Here is a 7,129-nt window from a genome sequence, read left to right on the forward strand (position 1 = left end):
ATCTATCTACCTTAAACCACTTCCACCGATTGTCTATTGAGTTTGTTGCAATGGGCTCAGGTTTTTCAAATAAATGTTCTTACAATTTATCACTGCATTTAAAATATTATGAAAGTGTCGACTAATTGTCTCACCCGACCTTTTAAAATTTAAACTAATTACTCGATTTTTAACATGATGAGCAATAATATGTAAGAATATTGCTACTTGCTCATCTACAAGCATGTTCTTTGTTGACTTCAACCCTCTAATACGTTCTAACATTTCACATCATTTAAAAAAGGCTTTTCTATTAATCCTAATTTGTGAAATACATGAAAAATCATTATCATGCACAAGTCGCATCACATACTCTCGATTTGCAGCAAAATCTAATGTATAAGATCTTACTCTTGGCCTATAAGTGCATAAAGTCGACGCTGCAGACAATATAATCAAGAATGAACTAACAGCACGACAAATCTCCATATAAAATTTAAACATAACTAGTAGCCTTTTTCGTCGTTCAACATTTTTTCTCAAATACAAACGAACCATGACTACAAAAAATAAATATTCTAATCTATTTTATTATGTACAAAAAATATTAAAGCCATATGGTAACAAAAAAAGTAAGTGACATCAAGAGCACATTTCAGCCCCATAAGTAAGCCATATAGTAAAATTGTGAAAGGTGGTGCAGTTGGGTTAGAGAGACAGATAGGGAAAAAGAAGGGGGGTTGGTTCTAGTAGTTTAGTGTATAATGTTCTATTTTTAGTAAATTTAGAAAAATTTAAAATTATTTAACTTAAGTAATGTTTAGGGTAATGAAGCAATTAATAAAATGATTAAATTTAGATTAAATAAAAATTAGTTAATTTAATTAAGGTTGTACAAGGGCAATTAAAGAATTTTACTAATCCAATTAATGAAAAAATGTTTTAATTTGTTATCTAGCAATGAATTAAATATTTAAAGTAATTAAGGATTTAATGAGTTAATTAATAATTTAGTTAATTAAGTAATGGAATGTGCTACTATATAATTAAGTAAATAAGAAATTAATTAAATGAGTAATATGATGCATAATATTGTATTTCATTTAAATTAGGGTTTAGGGCTTGGGGAATTAATTAAATAATTTAAGTAAGTAAAAATAATCATGTATTAATAATTAATCAATAAATTAAATTAGTAAATTTAGAAAATTTTAAAATTATTTAACTTAAGTAAGGTTGATGGTAATTAAGCAATTATCTGAATGATTAAATTTAGATTAAATAAAAATTAGTTAATTTAATTAAGGTTGTATTAGGATAATAAAAAGAATTTGACTAATCAAATTAATGAATACGTGTTTTAATTTGTTATCTAGCAATGAATTAAATATTTAAAATAATTAAGGTTTTAATGAGTTAATAAAATAATTTAGTTAATTAAGTAATGGAACGTGTTATTATATAATTAAGTAAATAAGAAATTAATTAAATGAGTAATATGATGCATAATATTATATTTCATTTAAATTAGGGTTTAGGAAATTAATTAAATAATTAATTAAAATTATCTTTCCTTCGAATTGAAATGCCAAAATGTTTTAAGTAAAATATATGAAGTTTAGAGACTTTTTAAGTGAATCTACTTCAAATTTAATGTAAAAAAGCATATTTTTTCCTTTTTTGTTAAATTAGGAAAATGTTTTTCATTCCAAGATATATTAAAAATTGAACAACTGACACTAACATAATAATTATTAGTATGTAGTAGTGTTATATAGCTTCATAAAGTATGAGAAATCAACCACCAACAATATTGAATGTCTTAAAAGATTAAACTAATAATGCGATTAAAAAAAATAAAATCGACAAAATAAATTGTAAACTGAAATTGAAGTAATGCATACTAATACAAAGGAGCAACGAGTAACTTGCATTTTTACAGTGATTTGGAGGTGGTCAATGCTATGTATCATGCCAAAATTTTTTGCTTTCCCTGGAAATTAAAGGGCATTGTTGATCTATGATGCATAATGTGTTCTTCTACAAAATGATACAGTAGCTGCTATCTATAAACTCCAACTCTTTGGGTGTTCAATTTTCCCTGGGCAGTGTTCGTAATATCTTGATGCAGTTAAGTGTGTACGAAGGTGTAAGAGAGGGAAACAATCCAAGAGGTTTTGTTTGCTTTTCTTACATGTCCTGTTTTCTTGAGGTTTTCTGATGGATTCCTGGTTTGGGTCATTTGTAGGCTTTTGGTGTCTTTTGATTGCATTTTCTTGTGAATTCAAAACTTAAATGCTGTGTGATGTTTTGTTTCTCAAGGCTTTGACCATGGCTGTTTTTTGTAAGTCGATTTTCTGGCAATTTCTTGACTGAAAATCTCTCAGTCGAGTACTGATTCTTTTATATGTTTGGTTGCCAGCAGGATTTGAAGAACGAATGGAAGGGATGGGTTTGATTATAAGAGATTGAAAACCTCAACCGTAAATCACAACAAACCCAAAATATTTTCATAGCAAACACTAAATTTGAAAACCGATGTAACAAACTAAGCATAATCACAGCAAACCCAAAATATTTTCACAGCAAACCCAAATCACAGCCAGCATAATAAGAGCAACTTCAACAAAAAACAATAGCACAATAAGCAAGTACCTGGACTATGAAATAGAGTAACGTAGCTGGAAAGTTTGATGAGAAAGGTGATGTTATTGCTAGAACCCAAACAGTGGAAGAGCGACGGAGAGAAAGAGGGGAAAAATGATTAAGAGAAAGAGGAGAAGAGCGAGGAAGAGCAATGGAGAGAAAGAGGGGAAGAGCGACTGAGAGAAAGAGGGGAAAAGCAGCGGAGAGAAAGAGGGGAAAAGCGGTTGAGAGAAAGAGGGAAAGAACAGCTGAGAAAGAGAGGGGAAAAGGGACTGAGAGAAAGAGGCGAAGAGCGGTTGAGAGAGAAAGGGGAAGAGCGACAGAGAGAAAGAGGGGAAGAACGGCTAAAAGAAAAAAGGGAAGAGCGGCTGAGAGATGAGGGAAAGGAGGATGAGAGAGAAAAAATTATTTTATATGGATCAAGTTGTAATTTTGTAAATCTAATAAGGGTATTTTAGTCATTAAATATTTCAAAGCTATTTCATGATTCACGAAATAGATAAAACCAGGGAGAGAGTCGGGAATACTTAAAACAGACCTTTCTCCCATTTTAAAAAATACGGATTATTGAGGAATTCCTATTCCTCATTCCACTTTTAAACCAAACAAGGTTACAAACTATGGCTGAGAATAGAGGGGAAATAACATAGCTATTCTCCATACCAAACGTGCAGAAAAAGACAAATGAAAAGGAAAAAAACAAAAGCAGCAGTGAAAAAGGGAAACAAATATGCATAAACACATACTACATCTTAAAAATCAAAAAACGAAATGAAGAGGGAAAAAAACAGTGAAAAATGGGAAACAAAATTTTCAAAAAAAAATGATTGGAGAATGGAAAATCAACCAAAAAAACCAAGACCCTACCAAAAAATAACAACCAAAAAACTTTGATGGCTAAAAACCAAAATAAAGAAACCAAAAAAAATAAACCAACAACAAAGTAAGAATAAGAAAGACAAAATGATACAAAAACAACAAATGAAAACAAACAATAAAAATATAGTATAAAACCAATTGGAACAAAACAAAAACAACAAAAAGTAAAAGAAAATGAAGAACCGACCATAAGTATTGAAGAGGAAGAAGAAGAGAATACTTAAGGGAAACCATAGTTAAAGAAAATAAAACACTTGTAGTGAAAAAGATGAAACAAATGACAAAAAACACATGCAATGGAGAGAAAAGAACTTTGAAGAACATGCCTTCACACAAAAAAACTAAACAATTGAGCCACCAAAACAAAAATCCTAGATTACTCTCCAAAGAAAGAACACATTCTGAATTAAAAGACCAAAGTTAGTCTACAAATAAAGATGCACCAACAAAACCATAAAAAAAATCTTTGACATGGTGCTACATGGACTTATGCCATTTGTCAAACCGATAGTGTCAATCTCAAGGCAAAGAAACGCTCTATTGAAAAGCAACCCACAATCCTCCCAAAAAAACCCAATACCTCACATCACCCAATTGAAACCTTCCAGGACGTCCCAAACATTCTAATTACGCATCATGTGTCAAACAATTGGTTAGGCCAGATGGCACCCAATTGAAGCCCTTAGGAAAGACTTTTAATATAACTAGGATTGAACCCCGCGTTGCGTTGGGGTTAAATAAAAAACTATTTACTTGACTTAAGAGAAAATTGAGTTAGACTTGTTAGCACTCAAAGCAAAGTTATGCATAGATAAAAAAAAGAAAGCTAAACATGAGAAAGGACCTTAAACTAAAATCTTGTTCTATCCTAAGAAGTGCTAAACACTGAAGTGAAGAATAAAAACCAAGATAGAACAAAAAAAAATAGAGATATGGTAGGAACCAAAAGTCTAGACACGGCACCCATCTCAGACCACACATGTCGACAGGGCGTAGAAAATCCAATGGCCAAAATGAAATCCCAAAAAGCAAACATAGCATTGAATCCCAAAAATCGAAACTCTTTGACCGAAATCTATGATAAAATATTAAAAATTCATGATTCCCTGTTGTTCCCCAAGTCGACCCGAGAGCAAGCTTAAAGTATAGCGTAGACCCGAGGGGAAACTGACAATGAGGAAAGCTGAAAAGATGAAAATAATCAAGTAAATCTAAGCCGACTCAAGGAGTAAAAGAATAGGGGATAGGAATGGATAGGGAAATACCAACAGGGTCACATGACTTACTAATGTGGGCAATTTAGGTTTTATTTGAGAACCCATCACTGAGATTTCAAAACCCTCCCTTCAAGTTTGACAGGTTCAAAACTCCTCCCTAAAAAACGTAACTTCTCTAGCTATAAAGAAAAGAGATATGAATTTGATTGATGGGGAAACATGAGTTGACTAGTTTTTTTGTAAAGTTGGACTTACTAATAGGTTTAGAGATTGATGGGAAATGTGGGTTAGCTACTTCTTTTGTAAAGTTGGACTTACTAATGGGTTTAGAGATTGAAAACGTGGGCATTGCCTGGATCGACACGTGGGTAAATGAGGAGGCCTTTTACTTATGTTATAGAAGTTATAGATTATAGACGATTTTTTTAAACTAACAATAATAACATGTCTCCAATAAGTAATAATCACAAAAATATGCTTACAAATCGTTTCAATGCTCCTATATTGTTAAGGTTCAATAAAAAGAGGAATTGAAGAAGTTAAAATGATGTTCTAATGAATACAAAACAGAGGTTCCTATCCAAAAAAACAACATGAAAATAGATTTAAATTTCACCCATTCCAAACTTTAATTGTTTTCATCAGTACCAGCAATTTGAATTCTAATAAATTCCAGTTTTATTTCTAACCTTTTCTCTTTCATTCTCCAAATCCAACCTCAACCTCTCAATCAATTGCATCAATTGGTCACATCCCCTCCAAACAGTCCAATTGTATCTATCACCCTCCACCTTTGATTATCCAAACTATTTATCAATGTCGTTAGGCCACCCGCCATTGTTTCTCTATTAATTGTACCCTCAACTCTTGGCTTATCCCCTACAATTCCCTCAATGCTCGACTCTTCTTCATCTACTTCTTTTCCAATCTCTTTCGGTGAATTCAAATTTGTCCCATCGGAGTTACTTGTTCTATTCGTCTCACCTACTTTTTTTGGAATGATCGTTTTGCCACTAAAATGAGACCATTTCACAATTAATTCTTCTTTTGATTTGTTGAGGAATATGAGTTCAAGCTCAAACCTATCTTTCATTGAACTTCCACAAACTAATCCTTTATATTCAACAAGCTGAAACCATGACTCCCCATCAACATAACACCCTTCCTAGGAATCTTGTTTACCTTGAACCTTTCTTCAACACTAGGCAATCCCTGCAAAACATTCTTCTCAAGAAATTCCAAACCTCTGCAACTCTTGAAAAAAATAATGTTTCAAAAGCTACTCTGCCAAGAGTCGCTTTGCAAGATCTTGATCAAGATACGAAGCATCCATATTCTTAAATGCCTTGAAAAATTGCTTGCTCTTACCTTTCTTGCCATTACTTTCATAATAAAAAAATCTAAACTGATCTTTAATCTTCTTGATTAAAGACTTTGAAGGACGTAGATAAGATAAAGGAGGCTTTTCAATGGCTAATTCAACCACGGTTATTCCAAAAACCATATATTAACTTTGAAATTATACCTTGTATGGGAGTAGATCGCTTTTAGGGCCACCCAATATAGAGTTCCCATCACATCAGCATGCATCAACAATAAGCAGACAATGCATTTAGGGTTTCTTTGAGAAAAATGGTAATGCATTGCTCTGATAAGCCATCGAGAAAAGAAGATGAGATTATGGATTGTAAAGGAGTGGCAAACATAAAGGGCATCATCACCCAAAAACGTTGACCATCGACGATGAAGGAACAATTAGCATTGAAGATGTAAGGGTGTGAAAAAAGCAACATGATCTTGGTTTCACGTCGAATGTTGTTGTCGAAATCAGCCTTGGAATACTGGTCAAGATCAATGGATTTGATGGCAACAATATTTGAATCCACAAGAATACACTCGGTTTTGTAAACCTTGACAATAACACCAGCCCTGATATCATCAATGATTCTGTAAGTGTCTGATTCAAAAACGAATTGAAGGTTGGGAGTATGATCTTCTTGTTCATGAGCCAAAGGTTTTAGACGATTTTTTTCAACTTATTTATATTCATAATTTTTATTTAAAACATTTTTTTGGATAAAAACTTTCTTCCATTGCCTATATTTTTGAGTTGTCATTTTAAATTCATTTTTTTATCATAATTTGTAATTATATTTTAAGTCAAACATGGAATTGAATTTGACCCACTCCTTATATTAAAGCTTTATCAAGCTTTTATGTAAATCTCTCAGTTATAACATAATAATTGTGATAAGAAGGAAAAAGAGGAAAAATGGGAAGAGAAACAATAAAAAGATAAAAAGAAAAATGAAAAATGAAAAATGGGCTAACAGCTTTCATCCCTCTTTTGTCTAAATTTCATAAATTTTTATTAAATTTATAATTTAAAATAATTTAAACAAAAATAT

General features: G+C 31.8%; 1 pseudogene; it reads right to left on the minus strand.

Annotated features, from left to right (window-relative positions):
• On the minus strand, positions 5,829 to 6,815 carry LOC108663634 (annotated as a pseudogene).

This window comes from Theobroma cacao, chromosome 10, assembly GCF_000208745.1.
Source record: "Theobroma cacao cultivar B97-61/B2 chromosome 10, Criollo_cocoa_genome_V2, whole genome shotgun sequence".
Classification (NCBI taxonomy): domain Eukaryota; kingdom Viridiplantae; phylum Streptophyta; class Magnoliopsida; order Malvales; family Malvaceae; genus Theobroma; species Theobroma cacao.